Raw genomic sequence first — 20,937 nt, 5'->3', positions numbered from 1 at the left:
CATTTAAAATGGATTATCTTAATCTGTACACAGTGGGTGGATGCATGTAAAAGATAGGAAATGAGTTGTGAATTGAATACTTTTCTTTGTGAGTAGATTTAAAGAATATGGAAGCAGGCTGCTTTCTTTCTCTTTTTAAACCAAAGAATAGCTCATTATTTAGTTTTTCATTTTTAATAAAGTAGCACTTAGATGAATATGTTCACCTTTGCATTACCCTCATGCACACATAAAACAGATATGATAGTGTCTGTGTCTGATACATGAGTGTTATTTCAGAGAACACAGGAAGGTGAGCTCCAGGGTCCTTGAAAGGTTATTTACCCCAGTTCTCTTTCGGAACACTGGGAAATTATATCTTTCTTTTATTTTAATGTTTGATAATTATTCAAGGGAATGTTATCCACTATCTGGGTATCTGAGGTTCCTAGCAACCACTGGAAATGCAAATGCTTTTTCAAACGAATGTTTTCATTCTTGATCTTCGGTTTTTAAATGTCCATGTTACATAAAAGCAGAGAACAGGCTTGAAGTATATTCCAGCAAACCAGACCTTTAGGTCCTCAATGCATCAGTTTGCAACTATAAGGGAACAAGTGAGCTCTGTATCCTGCATACATATGTTAATGAAGTCACACCCACACTAAAACACTGAGAAGCAGCAGGCAACCATATGTGAGTAGGGATTCTCCAATAGGCACTGTATGCTTGTGACCCGTTAAACTTATTCTCACTCCCTCATCTGCCAGTCCTACAAGTCTCTCCTGTAGGGCCCTTGATGGGATCCTTGAACTATTCTCCTGTGGAGTTTGTCAATGTATGAACAATTCTTTTTCTTTTTTTTTAGATATTTAAAAAGCTAATTTTATTGAAGAATCTCATATGTAAGCATTTTGATGTGTTGTTAGTACAGAATCAGAGTGTCTAATTTTTTTTAAGTCTTGCTCATTTTTTTCTTTTAAGAAAATATTCCCATTCATTTTACAGACCAATCAAAGATCTCCCTTTCCCCTCCTCTTGACACCCAGCCTTCCCCTCCCACCCCACCCCCACTCCTCCTCACAAGAAGACAAGGTCTCCCATGGGGAGACACATCCAGTACAGGCAAGTCCAAGGCCCTCCCCTTGCCTCAAGGCTGCTCGAGGTGGTGTCCCATCATAGGTCGTGGGCTCCAAAAAGCCCACTCATGCACCAGAGATGGGTTCTGATCCTATGTTCATAGAAGCATTATTTGTAATAGCCAGAACCTGGAAACAACCTCGATGCCCCTCAATTGAAGAATGGATTAAAAAAAAAATGTGGTACATATACACAATGGAGTACTACTCAGCAGAGAAAACCAAGGACATCATGAAATCTGTAGGCAAGTTAAAGAAACTAGAAAATATCATCTCAAGTGAGGTAATCCAGACTCAGAAGAATAATTATTTTTCTAATAAGCTCACTACATTTTTTTCAGTGACAGTTTACCTTTATTTGTAAATTCTCTGTGGTGATACTTTATTTGTGCTTTAACAAATAAATCTTCTCTGGAGATCAGAGTGTGGAGTTAGCCACTAGAGGCCATACATACACACCTTTAATCCCAGCACTTGGGAGGAGGAAACAGGAAGTGATATGGCTGGGCAGAGTAAAGAAGTGATAAGGCAGATGGAGACAGGAGTTAGCCCTCTTTCAGGCTGAGGATTCAGTAGAGGTAAGAAGTCTCTCTAGTTGGGTGGCTCCTGTATTGATCTTTCAGCATTTACCCCGATATCTGGCTCTAGGTTTCCATTATTAAGACCAATTAGAATTCATGCTACACTTCTCTCATATATTCCATCTCCAGAGAGGACAGCTTCCCTTTCCTCCTCCCCTCCCAATCACTCTCTATCCACTCCTCCTCCTTTCCCTTCAGAAAAAGGCAGCATTAATAATATTAATAATAATAATAGTTTGTTATTATTATTATTATTATTATATATGCCTAAGATCCAAACTCTTGGATAAATCATAAATCTTGAATTCAATAGACACTCCCATGAGTCGTTATTGCTTAGAGTGTGATTGTGTTCGAAGACCAGAAATTCTCACCCATGGCTGTTTGCAGCTATTTTGTTGAGGTATACTTGTTTTTCAAGTAATCACCCTTGTAATTGACTTACTACTTTATTTCTTTTTCTATTATCAACACTCAATAATCCATAAGTACCTTTAAGGTATATTTCCAATTAAGTGTGATTTAAAACAAAATCACATAGTTGATATTGGTCATATGAATAAACAGTGCTTTGATGATGTTGTCTAATAGATGACTAAGAGTATATTGATATTTGTGGAAGAATTTAGAAAGCATTAAATTTTGCACTAGCTCATACCCCAAGTAAGTACATAATCTACGTAAACTGATGATGTGGTGGTTTTTGTTCCCCAAAATATTGTGCACCCTAATAAACTTATCTGGGGTCAGAGAACAGAGAACAGCCACTAGATACAGAGGCTAGAAAATGGTGGCACTCATGCCTTTTAATCCTAGCGTTCCAGAGGCAGAAATCCATCTGGATCTCCAGGAACTAGGCTGGTTAAGCTTTTGCCTGGTTAAGCTTCAGGCTTTGGAGCAGCAGTTCAGCTGAGATCCATTCAGATGAGGACACAGAGGCTTCCAGTCCGAGGAAACAGGATCAGCTGAGGAACTGGCGAACTGAGGAAGCTGTGGCTTGTTCTGCTTCTCTGATCTTCCACTATTCACTCCAATACCTGGCTCCAGGTTTGTTTTTATTAATAAGACCTTTTAAGATTCACCCACATTTCCAATTTTTTCAGTCTCCAGTTCTTTTTTCCACTGCTGCTATGGCATATGTTCTCTGATTCCAGTGGAAATGACATTTGATGAAGGTCTTTTGAATGTCCAACTCATATCAACTAATTTTAATAATGAACTTACATCAAAGGTCAAAACTACACAAACCATGTGGTCATCACCTCATATGGCATGATTATTTTCAAAACTTTTTCTTACAGTGACTTTAATCCTACTATCTACCATGAAATAATTATCATTTGCTATATAGAAAATCATCAATTTTTTGCAATTGATTGATGAAAAGTTATAGTAGACATGTAAACTGTGTAAATGTTGAAGTTCCCATTAATAAAAAATGAGAAGAGAAACAAGCCAAATTTATAAAATATAATTTAAAACTTACTGGAAATTCCACTGAATAGAGACAATAATAGTTATTTACTACTTGGGGTAGGTAAAGCCTAAGTTATAGCGTCGATTTCTGAGACAGTACTAAACTCTATGTCTCCCAATTTTGTTTTCCTTTAAGTAAACAAAAATTGATAAAAATTGAATTAATATTAGGCACAGTAAGAGTCCAACAACAAATAATAAAATAGAACAAGTGTGCCAGTATGTAGTCATCAAACTTGCACACATGTGGTGCTCTCTCTGTTTCAAATATTGATTTGTACTTCGGCTTGACACTGCATAGGTTTTCCTTATTGCCTCTACATATACAGCATCCATTACACCAGCATGAGGAACCACCATGTAGTAAAATAAAGACAACATGAACAAAAATACTGAGCCACACAACAGTCCTTCTGACATCCCTGTGCAGTTTGTACAGACAGTAGACTAGCTGGGTTAAGGGATGGCGTGTGTATCCAGCAAAATGAGCAAGACTCAGATGTTATCATGTTTTTCACAAGATAGCTTATTTAAAATGCATAAATTGTTTATTTCTGGAAGTTTTCATTTAATATTTTCAGACTATGAATGGCAGAAGGCAATGGAAACCAGAAAGCAAAGCTCAGAGCAGGGAAACTGTTATTAAACTTTTATCAGTATGTACATACTCAGGTTTACATAGATGCTTATCTGTAGATTTTTAATATGAATTTATTCCTTAACTCATTACAACTGTAGATAGCTTCAAGATTATTAGTTATTTTGGTATGCAATTCTTCATTTCCTTTTCTAATTATTCCAAAAAATATCAAGGCTGATTACTAAACATGCTACATACAAATAGATAGATTTCAAACTTATTTAAAATAAATAGTAAAATCTGATTTATAATTTAACATGAGTATTCTACTTTGTTTTTTATATCCCTCTTCATGATGAACCTTATCTCTCACTATTTGAATTCAATGAAGTACTGAATTTTATTCATATAGAATTTCTATAAAATATTGTTCAATTCATTTAGTATTTCATTTAATCATGGAAATAAATTAACAGTGAGCACCAAAAGTCAATAAAAATGCTTGAAAAATAAAATGCTCCTTCATTCTGTAATAACTAAAACATTTAAAAGAACAACCACAAAATTACAGATTTTACAAACCCCAATGGCGTCTCAACAGCACAATAATACTCGCAGTTAGCAGCCAAGACCATGCTTGAGAAATTGTTGTTTCTATTTCTAGTAAACTTGTACTTAAGGGAATAAGACACTGAAAACTGCCAGAGCAGCCTGGGGGGTGCACTAAGGATGCTTTTGTGTTCCAAAGAGCTTCTGTGAAACATCATCTACTTTCTCATCTCCAGGAATGTCATGAACACTTCTGGATTCTCCCATCTGATAGAGTCATGCGCCTCTCCACTTGGGCACCTTCAAAAATAATAGTGAATAATGCAGAAAATTCCATACTCGGTGAATGTGTGGGTTCTCTCCCCTATCTAGCATGCTCCCTTCTCTGTAGGAGATAAGCACAGATCCTGACAGCGAGAAATGCTTAAGGACAGCTGTGGTGGGTGTTACAAATGGTGTTGTTTAGTTTGGTAAAACCCGTTTAGCTGGGTTCACAGAGAAGCCTATGGAGAAGGAAGGCTGTGAAGTCCAATGCCACACAGCAGTAACAGAGAAGGCGCTTCTGCTAGAGAAGCTGGGTAAGATAAATAATCTAACTCTTTCCAGAGGCTAGAATTACTTTGTGATGTTGCATTCTTATTATTTATTAGTATTAGTGTTAAACTATCATCGGTTAGGGCTGATTTCAAGTAAAATTTAAAATGTGCCATTCATTTCTATGTCTCCTAGCTTTCTACATTGGAATTTTGTCTTTAAATAGATCCCTTAACCTGTCAAACACATGAAATTAATGAGTATCTAACACAACCTTTTGATAATATTAAAATACAAGAACATTTTTTTAAAAAAAAGACATAAGGTTATATAAAGCAAATGGAGAACCGTGGTCCGTGAAATTAAAACAAGTGAGATAATTCTTTAAACTTGCTGACATATATTTTATAGTACTTTTTAGAATACTTGCACATAAATAGATACATATAAGACTTAAACAGAAATGTCTTATGATTTTTATATTGTTCTTTATAATCAGTTGTAAGAGACTAAATGTGCTTGGGTCGGGGGACAGAGAGATTAAATATAGAGTGTGAAAGACATAACCAAGAAACTGGGTGGCTAATAGGTTGACTAGTGCAGTGTCTTCAAAATACATAATTTTCACTTTTGATGTAGGTGCCATTTAATACATGAAATTGAACATATAATCCCCAAAGCATACTCTCATGAATAAAGATTACGCTTCATTTTAATAGGACATGATAAACATTTATGGGTAGAGGGTGAATATGTGTATGTGTGTGCCACTGATGATATAAATTTGTATTAAACTCTCTGACTGAAGAGTTCACATTAAATCATGTTCTTACAAAAACAGAATTATTTGTTTAAAAACAATTTAACCTTATGTTTCACTGCACGTGATACTGTGACTGCAAATGAATAAAAGAAGCAGCAAGTAAGAACATGAAGAAAATTGATAGGTATGTTTCAAAATATGCGAGATCCCATAAGGAGAAGTTTCATATAGACAAAATAATTAAACACGATAAAAAAATAATGAGAAAAGCAATGTGGTAGTGTAAAATAATATGTATATATATATATAAAATAATATATATATATATATACATATTTCCACAATATTGTTTAAAAAAGATGGGAGGAAGAGAGTACTTATAGGAAGGCGGGAGCTCACAGACAAGAACCAGGGAAACCAGGCATGGTAATCATTTAGGCTTAACTCTTCAATATAAGGAGTGTATACCTGTTTTCCACCAGAATGCTGGGAGTGGATGTAGTTATAACTTGCTGAGCTTTGCTATCCATAAGACCTGGCCTCACCTGAATCCCCAGAATGTTTATCTCAGGCCTGTCCTCCCTAGACCTTTGTTTTAGCTTTGTTTCTTAGTCAAGAGAAGTCATCCTACTTTATGGTATCTGGGTCAGAGACCACACAAGATCCCAGGCCCTTAAGCGATAGAATCCATCTTCATGGTAAAGGTCCCATGTACTTTGCAAAAGAATTTCCATAGTCACGCCTTAGGCATTATTGTGTACATGGGTTTGAGATGATTGCTGCCAGGAAACTTTTTCCAAAATTATACTGTACTTAAGTATGTCTAAAATAAACTGCCCAGTGTCAGACTCCAGAATTTTGAACCCGCCTGGCTAACTGAGTCTCTACTAACTGAGGTTCCTTCTTGCCTCTCTGAGTTCATTTCTTTGCCAATAGTAAGTATAGCTTGTGGGGACCCCCACAAATACTCTTTAATCAAATCATGTAAGCTAATCTATGTAAGAAATTGATATTGGTGGAACACTCTCAGGGGTGTTATACTTCATTTATGTGGCTTGCCATATCATTTTACATATTGCATGTATAATACTAATTTTTTGCTTTACAGTCAAGAGACTGGGCAAATAACACTATACAAGATGAGTACTGTTAAGAACAGACACATTACATTGCATGTCTTATAGTCTTATGTAGCAGAAATCAACTACACAGGTTTTTTTTCTTTTATTTTGTATATATATGGATGTTTACATCAAATCTCATTGATGAGTTGAGGATTTAAAAGCCCCCATGTTATAAGATGCTCTATGTAATATTTTGCTTGCACTCATATAAACATCCCACATCCCATCTGGCTGGAAAAATTCTCTAGAATTATTATAACTATCTATGATGGCTTCAAAATAATTTTTTCTCACTGTGAAGGAGAAAACTATACTGATGCCTAGGGTGTTTGGATCCTTCTCTGCCACTCATATTTGCTTTCAGGTTCAGGGAAAGGCAATTATCTGACTAGCATAGAGCTTGAGTTCCATGCTACATCCAATGCCTCCTCCTCCCAGATATTAAAGACTCCATGCTCTATTTGGTACTACCGGGGTATGGAAAGACATTCAAGAGGTGGATCGTTGGGTTATTTTGTGAGGTTCTCACTGGAAGTTTCAGGACATAGGTCTCTAATTTATATCGCTTTGGATATAAAACAAGCTGTCTTGGTCCACAATGCACTCCCACCTTAATGTTCTGTATCTCATTCTAAGGAATAAGTCTAACTGACCATGAGCTGAAAAACCTAAAGATGTGAACCCCCCAGAAAACATTTTTACATTTAAGTTTATTCTCTCAGACATTTGTTATAGTAACAGAAAACTGACTAAAATAAGTCCTATTTTTCTTTCATTTAATTTCCTGTGAGTTCCTTTCTACTTAAAATTCAACATACCAGTTCTTTCTAAGGTCCATGGTTCTGTATCACAGTAGAGCCCAAAGCATAGAAATAAATATTACTGTACAATCTCTAATACGAACATATTTATTCCTGTTAAATTCTTGTTTTTTCTAAAACAGCTACAAATGCTTTTTAGCATTTTAACATCTGAAGTCCCATGAACTATTTTCCTAAAAGTCTATAAACAATTACTTCCAATATTCAGAACTTTTACAAAAGGACCTATAACTTTTAATTTTCCCACAGACCTACATTTCTTTTCAGTAAAATCTTGTTTTATGTTTTATATATATATATATATATATATATATATATATATATATATATATATATATAATTATAGATTAATCTATTTCAAAAACTGTGGCCAGGACTTTCTGAACCTTCAGATAAATAAATAGGCAATACTGCAAGTTCATGAGCATGCCAAACAACAAGAAAAAAGCCATGAAACTATATAAACATGCAGTAGAAACATTTTTATTAAAAATTGTAATGTTTCATAAAACAACAGTAAAAGACATTCACAATATTAAAAAATATATCTAATTATATATCATTTCTGAGGACAAACTCCTGTGTGCTTTTGAAGCAATAATTTCAATGGTAATATACCAATTATATATATTAAGATCCATTCTATAATTATATATTATCAAGTAAACTTTATATTAAGGTCCATTTAAGTGTTTTTGTATTTTTTCCAACAATTCTGCTTCTGAGGCTAAACACTTAATGAAAATTCCAAAATATCTTAAAAAATCAACAGAACATTTACAATATTTTATTTATAATTTAATTTCAATACCATGGTATCTTTTATATTTCTCAGAATAAAATGTAGTACATAAACTTAAAAAAAAAAAAACTTTCACAGCTGAAAAATGACACCAGGATTGATTACGAAAACTTTGAATGGAAAAGGTTTTCCTCACATTTCTACGCTAATGTAATACCATTAAAGTTTTCTAAGCTAAGCCGTGAGGAGCCAGGTCGCTTGTGCTGGCTTGCTCACATATTCACAATACCTTATTTGATTGCGCTGAGGTTTCACAGTATTTCATCATCATCTTGTGTTTAGCCTTGTAGAATACATATATTTTAAAAATGGCATTCCTAGGTATTTTTTATTCCCAGCATGATAGCTGTTCTTGATTGTCAACTTGACGATATCTGGAATTAACAAAAAACCTCAAGTGGGGCACACCTGTGAGGGAATTTTCCTTAGTTCGAAATGGGAGGATTTACTTCTAATCTGGATCTTTGAGGGAGGAAGAAAGATCTTTAATGCAGATCTTTGAGGTGGGAAGACCTGCCTCTAAGTTGGGCCATGCCTTCTGCTGGAAGCCAACATAACGAAATGGAAGAAAGAAATTTTGCTCTTTGCCTGTTTGCTGTCACCTTGCTAGCAAGTCCATTCCTGTACTGGCATTAGAGCCTACTCTGTCGGGATTCTGGCATATGCTGAAGACCAGCTGAGATATCCAATCTCATGGATTGAAAACCTTTCTCAGACCTTCCATTCATAAGCAGCCATTGTTTGAATAGCCTGAAACTCATAATAATAAATCCCTTTTTGTATGTATAGAGAGAACTTCATTCTATAATTTCTGTTATTCTAGAGAACCCTGAATAATACAACCAGTGAACAAAAACAGCAGCAGGATGAGTATAAACTGCAATTTACAACTACAGATTTATTCTCAGTATTATATGTTCAGGAATTCCTGACTTTTAAAACTGGCATATGGGGATGTATACATATTCTATATATAAAATATAGAGAGAGAGAAAGAAAGAAGGAAGGAGGAGAGGGAGGGAGGGAGGGAGAGGTGAAGGAAGGAAGAAAGAAAGAAGGAAAGAAAGAAGAAAGAGAAAGAGAGAAGTAAAGAAAGAAAATAATGGGGTGATTTTTGACTACTCCTTTCTTCTGATTATAAATTTAAATGGCTCTGTTGAGTCCCTAGAAACAAGTCCATATCTTGATTCTTTTTGAATTGGCCCCAAAGATATGACTTTGTGGTAGGAGTGATAGTGAGTGGGGACAGCGTTAACATTACTGGCTGTCACACTATCACAATAATTAAACTTTAATGGTCAATCAGTGCCTAATTCATTTAAGGGTACTTGTTTTTCCAAGTGTAATGTCAATTTCTGTTTGTATGTGGATACACACAGGTCAATACAATATATAAATCACAACATTTATGTAATATGAATATATGTAAAGGTAGAGGTTGGTGGGCTGACAAGGGAAAAAAAACAAAATCAACAGCCTTTGCATACATGTCTAAGAATTATTCTCAAGCTTTGTTACCTACTTGTTACATGGTCATCATAATTAGCATGGGGTAGCACACAGTATCAAAGGTCTAATTCAAGTCTATTATATATTTATTTCTCTTATTACCTATATTTAAATATACAGTGAACAGCCACTGGGTATAAATTGGATATTACTGAAATACCTAGTTGTTTTATTTCTTCAGTCTGTTGGATAGTGATTCAAAATTTAGCAAGCTGTAATTTCTTTTACTCTTTTGTGCCCCTCATGAATACAAACTGGTACACAAAAAATACAGGCTTTGTGGCTACCTATACTGAAGATGTATTTCGCTTGCATGATATACCTAAGGATTCTTTGTGGTTTGAATCAAGCTGATAGACATCTGTTACATGTTTCATATATTCAATACTAAGAATAAAATTGTTCAAGAAAAAGCACCAGTACTGTACCATTGCAAACCCAGTATCCTAGCTTTACAATTTCACAGAACTTTCACTTGATACTCTGTGATTAAAAACTATGCATACTGGGTACTGGTGAGATGACTCAGTGGTTAGGAGCACTTGCTGCTCTTGCAGAGAACCTGGGTTCAATTCCCAGAACCCAATGGTAGTTCATAACTGAATAAAATTTCAATTCTATGAGATATGAGATCCTCTTCTGTCTTCCTCTAACACGAGGCATACACGTGGTACAGTTAAATACCTTCAGGCACAATTCTCATACACATAAAAGAAAAAAGTCTTAAAAAAAGCAACCTCAATGCATATTTCTTAAAATGGATAGTATTATAACTATGCCATAGATTCTGGTTAGACCACCTGTGTGTACAGTGCCTCTGCAGGCTTTCTGTGGCCTGCCATGCTACATACACCTCCCTCCACTGTAAAATGGGAATGACATTAACGCTTTTCAGAGCTGCTGTGATCACTAAATGGGATGATTGATTTTAAGTGCTTTGAAAAGGATCCAGCATTTTCTTAAAGCTGAATCTTATTATTGATTCTTCTCTAACACCTCTATTCAATCAGCATCCGTCTGCTATCTATCACATGGAATACATTAAACCAGGCCTTTCACAGAGCTAGCCTTGCTGAGCAAAGTTAGTAAGCAAAATCGCAAGTTACCAAGGTTCTGAGAGTTAAATTTTCATTTGAATTTTAATTGATAATTTTCTGAAAATTATCACATGAGAATGAACTTACATTGCTACATATGGGATTATTATGTTGCCTCAAAATATTGTGTGATCATATAAAAAAATAGGATAGGAATACTTAAAAAATTCATCAATCTCTGATAAAAATTGTAGTAGCATACTTGATATACCACATTGGCAACCAGATTGTTTTCATGATAATTCAACTGTTTTGACTAAGTATAAGTAAGTGATACATCAGAACTTCATGTGAAATTCTAGAAAAGTTTTTAAAATTCTGGAAAAGGGCAGTATAAAATATTGTGATTCACTCCAAGTTCTCTTTCCTTATATTATTTGGCTATGGAGTAGATTAGTGGTCAGACTTACTCCATACATCTAACAATGGAAATGACTTAATGAAGGCAAAAATTAATTCAAACCCAAACTGAAGAAAGATAATGCTTATGGCTATAAGCTTATTATAGGTTCATGCTCTATAATGAAAGCACATAAATGTGGTGTTTTGAATGTAATTGCCCCAGAAGTTGATAGGAAGTGCCACTATTGGGAGCTGTGGCTTTTTTCACATAGGTATGGCCTTGTTGGAGGAAGTGTATCACTGTGGAGGCAGGCTTTGAGGACTCATATATGCTCAAGTCATGCCCAGTGTCTCAGTTTACTTCCTATTGCCTACAGATCAACATGTAGGACACCCAGCTCCTCCTCTAGCACCATATCTGCTGGCAGGCAGCTATGTCCTGCCCTGATGATAATGGACTAAACCTCTGAACTGTAAGGCATCCCCAATTAAACATTTTCCTTTATAAGAGTTGCCATGGTCATGGTGTCTCTTTCCAGCAATAGAAACCCCAACTAAGACAACAAACAAGAAACAATCTCCTGTAACTTCAACCATTGATCAGCATTTTTTTTCTTGAATGTAATTGTCAATCCCAGGAGCCCCTATGAAACAAATTTGATGGAAGGTATGTCCAACATGGTCACTGATGATTGAACTCTCTATGATGTTAGCATTGGCATTTACTACTCACACTCTGAAAAACAAGCCTTTTAATGCAATTATTTCTGCGATGGCCTTATAACAGTAAAGATGTTGCATGGCTTATAAAATTTAAAATATGACTCTCTTAGGCTCAGCACTAATACATGTGATGAGAGTTCTCTCTGACAAATCGTTCGTCAGAGGGATTTTTGATGGAAATTCCATCTACCCACAGAATAAATAAAGGTCCACCAAAATTTACTACTCATTTCAGAGACAACGCATAACTTATTTTACATAGGCAGGCTTTTAAAAATTGCATGCTTTGTGGGAATAAATAAGTGAAATATTTGCTATTAAATATATGTACAATATAGTGAATCTACTTTTTGTGATGTATCCTGTTGAACTGATGTTAAACTGGAACTTCTATATGGGAGTAGCTTCAGAATGTCAATATAGAAACACTACTTTAACGTCAAAGGGGATAAGGAAGGATTTAAATCTGGAGCAAACTACATGTTCAATGGCCCAATAACACATAATTTTTCTACAAGTTACAGCTTCCAGTATGATAAATAGTTGGATGACTGTTTTATAGTAACAGAACAAAGAAAGTTATAAATTAAGGCACTTTTAAAACACTTTGATGGAAATATCAGTTGGAAAGAATGTGGCAAATGGGAGAGATCTCAGCTGTTGGTATCACATGCCGTCAGGTGCCATTCTTAGCCCTTTTGTATATTCCAAACAATTTACTCAATGATCACAAACATGCTCAGTCACAAACAGTGGTGGGTAATGCATAGATATTAATGAGCTAAAGATGACCCAAGTAGACTCTGGAGATGTTATATCCCAACTTCTCTACAATCAGTTAATCAGCCATACAAAAAGCTCAGTGTAGGATGATGGTCTCTCCAGAAAATTAATTATGTAAGATCTTCAACAGTGTAGAAACAATTTTCTCTTGGACAAAAACAAAAACATATTTAAGAAGCAGACTTTCAATGGATCTCTCTTTATGTATCATGCAGCAAAGTATTTGTTACCCTGCAACAGTTCAGGGAATATCATATGCAAAGGTTTCCATGGTTTGTCCCTAACCAACTTTTTCAATTGCATGTTTCCTTCCTCAAGGAAACTTGATATTATTTCCTCTAGAAATGGAAATTCTGACTTTATTCTTTCATTCTTTCACAATTATAATGGGAGGTAAAATGTGTTATCCACAATAAATGTTATAATCCAATTATGCCTCAAAATTTGGAGATAGGTCATTCAGAGGGAGTCAAGCTAGTATGAGGTCATTAAGGTAGACAGATTTCCACATGAAAGGCTTCCTTATTAAAATGAGGAACTGAAGAATAGACACTCTTAAGATGATGTCATGTGTAGGGACAGCCAAGATGAGGATGATCTATCTATAAAGAACAGGACTACAAAGACTTCCAGCAAACCCATCAGAAACTAAAGGCTGAGAGTAGACAATTTCTCATTGACTTTAGGAGAATCCAAGGCTGCCATAGCTTGAGCTCACAGCCTGACTTCTAAGGACTTGGTGTCTGTATGGTTTTCAGCTTCTTCAACAAGCCAGATAGATGCACAGGTAAAACCAGAAAATAGATATGCCTGGTTTTGTTCTTGTTTTGGTTTTAACAAAAGCACTTTGTCCCCACCATGGATTCTGTTTCTTAACTTTAAGTGATTCCCTTCAAAAATCAATTAATGATCTGGGTCACTTCAGCTGCTGCTTAAAATTACCTTCCACAATTCTTTGCAGGTGGGGGTGGTGAACCATGCCTCTCAACCTTGTTGACAAGCTCACTAACTGGAGCTTTTGAAGATTAATCTACTCATCAGGTAGACTCCTTCCTGCTCATGTATCTTAAAGGTCTCCCGCAGTTCCCAGCAGTATCACACTAATTCAGTACCCTAGCAAAATTAACAGCAGGAAACAGACCTTTGTAATTTCCTTCCTTTATAAATAGCATTGTTCATCCAGTAAAGGATAGCAGTTCCTGCTGTAATTGTTTCTTCACTGAAAAGATCCTTTCTTTCCACGGGTGTTTTTAAAAAAAAATCAATCAAAATGAATGTACATACAATTAACTAGCTTACTGAGAAAGGCTACATTCCTTTTATGTTTGGATTTTTCTTTTCTTTTTATATACATATATATATATATATATATAAAATATATATACACACACACATATATATATATTATTTTGCAATACAATTCAGTTCTACATATCAGCCAAGGATTCCCCTGTTCTCCCCCCTCCAGCCCCCCTCCCCCTCCCCCCAGCCCCCCCCCCCATTCCCACCTCCTCCAGGGCAAAGCCTCCCCCTGCGGACTGAAATCAACCTGGTAGACTCAGTCCAGGCAGGTCCAGTCCCCTCCTCCCAGACTGAGCCAAGCAACCCTGCATAGGCCCCAGGATTTTTCTAGTTTCAACTCTTAGTGCTCAGAGGAGTGGCCCAGTGTAATGTCATTGTTTAGGGAGTACACAAGTGTGCTCTTGGAGAGACCACCAGGGACAAAGAACTCAGAACATGAAGGAAACAATACTACTAGGCTTCCCTGCCTTGGCGCCTCCATCATTTTCTTGTTTCTCCTCCCCCTCTGCTTCCTGGCCGTTCTGCTTGTCTTTCTTTCTGCCTTCCTCCTTCCCTTCTAGCTTTCTAACTCAAAACAAACATCTATTTTGTCTTAGAAAAAAGGGTCATTTTTGAATTTGAAAACAAATTTTTTAAGTTAAGTTTTCCAAAATGAATTTAGCAATTGTAAACCAATAATATGGATTCATATATGAAGATGGTATAGATATATAATAATTGCAATGACTTTGTGTGCAAGAAGTTCACATTAAAGATTCTCTGAGTAGTATAATATTTCTTTTCAGGAGCAATATAAAACAAAACAATGAATGACTAACTATCAATTTAAGCACCTTGGATCATAATAGTTTAAGAACTTAAAATTTTTTTTATGTTATTGCAATTGTTGTAAGGAAAATAAGGCAAATAAACTTCTCCTTATTCTGAAGTCCAAGAGAACAACACTGAAAAAAATTAAACATCTATTTCTTCACAAGGAAAGTAATAAATATGATTTAAAACAAGTATTTCATTCAAACATTAGTAATAGCATAGTCATTAGGCATAAAATATTTATAAACTTTAGGGATTGAAAAAAAAGGAACACATACATAATCACAAATTCATGCATTTTCCAGGGTATGTGGAGTTAAGAAACACCCTGATTGACATTTTGATTGTGTAAGAGAATTCCTTAATGAGCCTGCCCTAAGCTGTTGCCTCTGCTTTAAACTCATCCATTCATGGGAATGGAGAGAATGTACTCCAATGGCAGAAGACATGGGATCCCTAGAGAAATCATTAGTCTTTAAGGTACTGCTTTGCATATAAGCCTAGAATTTAAAGGTCCTAGTTTTCCAATTCTCTGTGTTCTACAGTTTTCTTCACTCTCTCCCACTCTCCATGTCTCTTTCTGAGTAATTTTTACATATTTATGCATGCATATTTATGCATAGTTATCTGAAGCCAGTTTATAGATGTGGATTTTTGTTGTTGTTGTTGTTATTAAATTTCTATGGTGAATCTGGATGAAATGAGTTATCTTAACATGATGTGGCTGAAAGGCTAGAGAGACATCATTCACATGCGGCATGGAACCCACACTGCTTTATTGGAAATTTGGGGTCTAGTTTATATCAGGGCACTGAGGAGCACAACATAGGACAGCTGCATAGCATGCATCTCCAGCTCTGTTAACACATGTGCATCAAAGATGCTGGTTCACCAAATGATTGAGCATGTTTTAGAAAGCAACCTGGGGCAGAGTGACACTCATCTTCAGGAACTTTCCATGAGCTCTGCCTTACTAAATATGTACAGCCACCACCCCCACAAAAGATGGCATCATGAGTATCCTATATAAATTTAATCTTAAATTATCTCCTTCAGTTCTATAATTTCCTGTGGTACATGAAAACTTACTTTACTTTTATTAATCTTTAATAACCACAATAAAATACGCCAACGTTTTTTGAAATAAGAAGGAAAATAACACAGAACTTTGGAAACAAATACTACCCTATGTTGTTGAATTTTACTTCTAGATAGAGAATAAATGCAAAGATTATTCATGAGATATATTGTTATTCATAAAATGACATCTAAAATTGTAAAAATGGGGTACATTCAACAGCTGCTTGTGATAGTAAACTAAAAGTGCCCATAAAAAAAAATGTAATTAATGTCTGGCGGTGGTGGCACACGCCTTTAATCACTGCACTCGGGAGGCAGAGGCAGGCAGATCTCTGTGAGTTTGAGGCCAGCCTTGTCTACAGAGTGAGTTCCAGGAAAGGCACAAAGCTACACAGAGAAACCCTGTCTCTAAAACAACAACAACAAAATGTAATTAAGGATCACTGGTATTATTTGACAACCTTGTATTTCTGAGAGGTCCCAAAGCAAGACATTTATCTTAACTACCTGGTTATTTTGGTGTCTGCAAAGGGATGATACATACTTTCTCATGATAAAATTGAGTTGTGCATATTTATTAGTTATTTCTCAATATGTAGCCAATTTAAAACTTGATTTTTATCTATCAAATAAAGAGAAATGATAAGTCCTGAATTTGAAATATTTTAAAAATATTTAAAAATGTGGGGTTTTTTTGTTCAAATGTAATATTCATATTTTAGCTATAGTTTCTTGTTCAAATATATATACATATATATACATACTATATATATATTCTTGTTCATATACATATGTATACATATATAGGCAATATTATACATACATACATATATATATAAAATACTCTCTAAATAAAGGCAATTTATTTTAGAAAAGCAATAATTACTACTTAAATACAAATATCGCACATCCCATATACATATACATGTATGAGAAAACAAATCCTTTGTAGACTGACCAAAAATGGCATGCTATTAATATTCTTATTCCATCTGGTTGGTGCTGTTGAGTCAAGCAAAATGGCATGAATGAGATCCTAGCTGAGATTATTTATTCAAGTGAAAACAGAATTAGAAAGGGCGGTGACACATATATCATTGCCACTGTAAGAAACCGCTTTGGAAATTTAGTCTCAGTCGAGTGTATTAAAGTCTATGAATGACTGGGCAGGCAAAATTATAGTCCCCTAGGATAATTACAGTTCACAGTTGTGTCTAATGGGATCTGCATAAATCAGGGTATTGTTTGACTCAAAAGTGTATTTATACTTGTCAAATGATTGTAATTGGACATTTACAAAGGACCATTTCAATTTATAAACATGACTTTCTAAATGAATATTTATAAAGCACTTGTTAAAGAAAATAAATTTACTCAGGTAATTTTGAACTGTGTTTTACAACATGTAATATAAAACCATCTCTTACTAAGAAAACCACTCCTAAATGTCTGTTGATGATAAAGCTTAAAATTAAATGGAGATAGATAGGATGCTCTCAGATGTTCCAGGCAGAACTGTTTCATAGTATCTAACTAGCATAAGAAAGGAAACAATAGCTTGAGTTCTTAGCTGTGGGTGTCAGTTTGGTGAATTGAATGAACCTCAGGCCACATCTTTTGCATGCAGATGCACACCTGATACCTGTACAACTTTTACAGAACCTCCCACATTATTCTATCTGTATTGTAGATCTTTCCAAAGAAGAAAAGAATAATAATTTATTACAAACACAATGGGGAATTATTTAGCTTGAAACATGCGGATTCTACCTACCTCACCTGGACACTCACATTTTTCTTTAATACTTCCACAGCTCACTCAGTAGCATGTCTTCATTAGTAAGTTAGTATTAGATCTTTGACTATAAAAAACATTAACAGTTAGAGGGCATAAATGGCCTATATAAAGATGTAATCCTTTAGCATTTGACAAGGCACTTGGTCCAAGGCAACAACTCTTTGTCTGGTGATATTTCTGTGTCTTGAAGACATTTCTGAAAACTAAATATTGTCATTTATTGCTAGGACATGATCCATTAACATTCTAGGATTTTCTCTTCCACTGAGTTGGGCTAGACCATCACAAGTAACATTGTTCCTAAGAACAAGTTCATGATAAACAATCTTTTGTGACATATTCTTGCCTCATGTGATAACTATCATAGTTATCCCAGTCCTTTCTTTTAAATACTCAGGATATTACAAATCCTTTCCATTGCTTGAGATGATACAGCATCATCACAGATGATGGGAGTCAAAAGAATGCACAGAATTTTTATTTCTGTGTACAATATTTTAGTCTAATTGCAAAATTCATCCCTCCACCCAACACTGAGTTGGGAGAGTTGTGCTTTGTTCTTCAGAAATTCACACTTTCTCCCCAAGTGCAAACTACTGTTTAACTCCTTTATCCAGGGAAGTTTTGAGGTTTTTTTTCTGGAGAATGGAGTATACCACACCTCATCTTCACATCCAGATTTTATTATCAGTTACTTGCTGCTCACTGATGGAAGCAGGTGCTCTCACAGAGGTGATTAACATCTACTTTCTCCTTCTTAGTCTATCCTCTCCATTGTCTTTGATTGCCTAATTTATTCTAATCAATATTCATGCAAAGCAACATGTTGCATGTAAATCTTTTGCTCTCACTGTCTATATCGGAAACTTTCCTATGAATCTTCTTTTTTATTAACCATACTTTGGAGCAGTTTCTCATCCTGTGCTTCACTACCTCTTTGGGAAGGAAGTTAAATGACCCTTTCACAGAAGTTGCATATCAGATATATTGCATACCATATATTTACACTTTGATTCATAAGAGTAGAAAATTACAGTTATGAAGTAGCAATGAAGATAATTTTATTGTTGGGGTCACCACAACATGAGAAACTTTATTAAAGGGTCACAACGTTAGGAAAGTTGAGATCCACTGCTTTAGAGTATTATTAAAAAAAACAAAAACAAAAACATTCCCACACAATAAAGTATCTGCTCTTGAATTATCATGTCCCTGAATCATCAGTATATGAATGACTTGAAATATTCTTTTGAAAAACCTCAACACTAAGAGCAATATTCTCCTTTTTTAAAACCTCAAACACAGTTCAAACATCAACCAATCCAGACAATTTGCTTAAGTGTATAGATAATGTAAGAGAAGCGCATCACTGACAATAAATTTAGGGCAGAAGAGGGTATTAGGTCAGGCCATCTGTCTCAGAGAACCTTCCAGAGCCTTCTCTTATTTCAGGTGGCTGTTGCCTATATGTCTTCCCAAGGTTTCTTCATAATTGTGAGTGATTAAAAACCTTGAAAGTGTATTACTTATGTGTATTTACATTTGTGTTTGTGCTTATTTATGCATGCAATTATATGTATATGTTTATTTTTTATATTCTTATTTATTTTCAGAGACCTTATTTTGCTAACACAATAGCATTTTATGATGGCTGGAGACAGAAAAGGGTTGAAATCTTTGACTCCATTTACACTAGCAACACACAAATACAAGCACTTCACTGTATAGGTGTGTATAGTAACTGCTTGATCTTCCTTACAGGAATGTTGGACACCATGATGACCAATAACACATCTAGGAAGTCAAATGAAACTGGTCTTCTTAAAAAAATATTGCAACTATTTAGTTGATAAATAACCTAAGATAATAAGTCTCTGGTTTCCCCATTACACAAAGGACATTCTTTGTTTGTTTGTTGATTTTTCTGATACTTGTTTCATAACTGCTTCCTCTGTGCTGCTCACAGCTCAGTCTTTCCAAGTGAAAGCTCATGTTCAAAGTCTTTGTAGATGTTCCACATGTAATACCTTGGCTCAACCTAATGGGAAATTCCAGGGCATCAAAAATTATAAATGGAGTCAGAACCAGTCTACTCTCTCAGATTTCCATTGAAAGTGTAATTGTTTGTTTAAAATTAGTTTTATTTATTTGTTTTATGTGTATGAGTGTTTTGTCTGTCCTCCATGTGTGTGTGTGATCTCACAGAGGCCAGAAGAGGAAGTCATATCCCATGAGAATGGAGTTACAGATGGCTGTGAGTTGCCATGTGTATGCTAGGAATTGAACTCAGGTCCTCCAGAAAAACACCCAGCATTCTTTTATCTGCTGAAACACCTCCCCAGTCCTTTCAGCCACTTTTGAAAAAGTCACTTAAGAAAGTGGCCAGCAAAACTAATGCTCATCTCTGGGGGAAAGAGACCTTTATTTGAATTTTAACAGATTCCTTATCAGGATAATGTACCTTTTAACACTACTTATAAAAGTACATCTCACTGAAGACATGTCCAGTAAAGCTCCTACCTTTCATGAATGTAAGTTAATATCAAAGTGGTTAACTATAGCCTATGGTAAAGGTAACATGGGTGCTGGGTGGAAGCAGAAATCAAGCTTGAAGACTCTCACTTTGTGAGCCATTGGAAAAAAGACAACTTGAAAAGCTGGGTATATTTGTACTCCTTTCTTACCTCATTATGTATATATCTTTGTATACTGGTCATCAAATTACTTTCTCTCCATTTCTCACATACTAATTTACATGAAGTATTGGTGGCTTATATAAATTATTTCTTGATATTAAACATGTCAAAGAAGGGGTGCTGCTGAATTTAACAACGAATGAGCATGATTCAGGGTCAGGTCAATAAGGGGCGTTTACCCACCAATTCGACAGCTCCCCACAGTTTTCTTGAGTGCCAGCAGCAGGAAATATTAGATAGAAGGATCTAGATTGTGGAGATGAACAGATAGAAAATAAAGGATAGCCTCAAGAGGGCCTGGAACCTATTCCAACGAGCCCTGACTGTCTCTGCCCCAGGGTATTTATAGAGACACCAAGGGGTGGAGCAAAAGACCTCCTCAAAGCACAGCCAAGTGCAGACCATCTCAGACACTTGTACTCAGGCCCATGGTCCAATCATCCACT

Source organism: Peromyscus californicus, unplaced genomic scaffold (genome assembly GCF_007827085.1).
Source record: "Peromyscus californicus insignis strain IS unplaced genomic scaffold, ASM782708v3 Scaffold_9__1_contigs__length_137607984, whole genome shotgun sequence".
In the NCBI taxonomy this organism is placed as follows: Eukaryota; Metazoa; Chordata; class Mammalia; order Rodentia; family Cricetidae; genus Peromyscus; species Peromyscus californicus.
Note: the sequence above shows the minus strand (reverse complement) of the source record.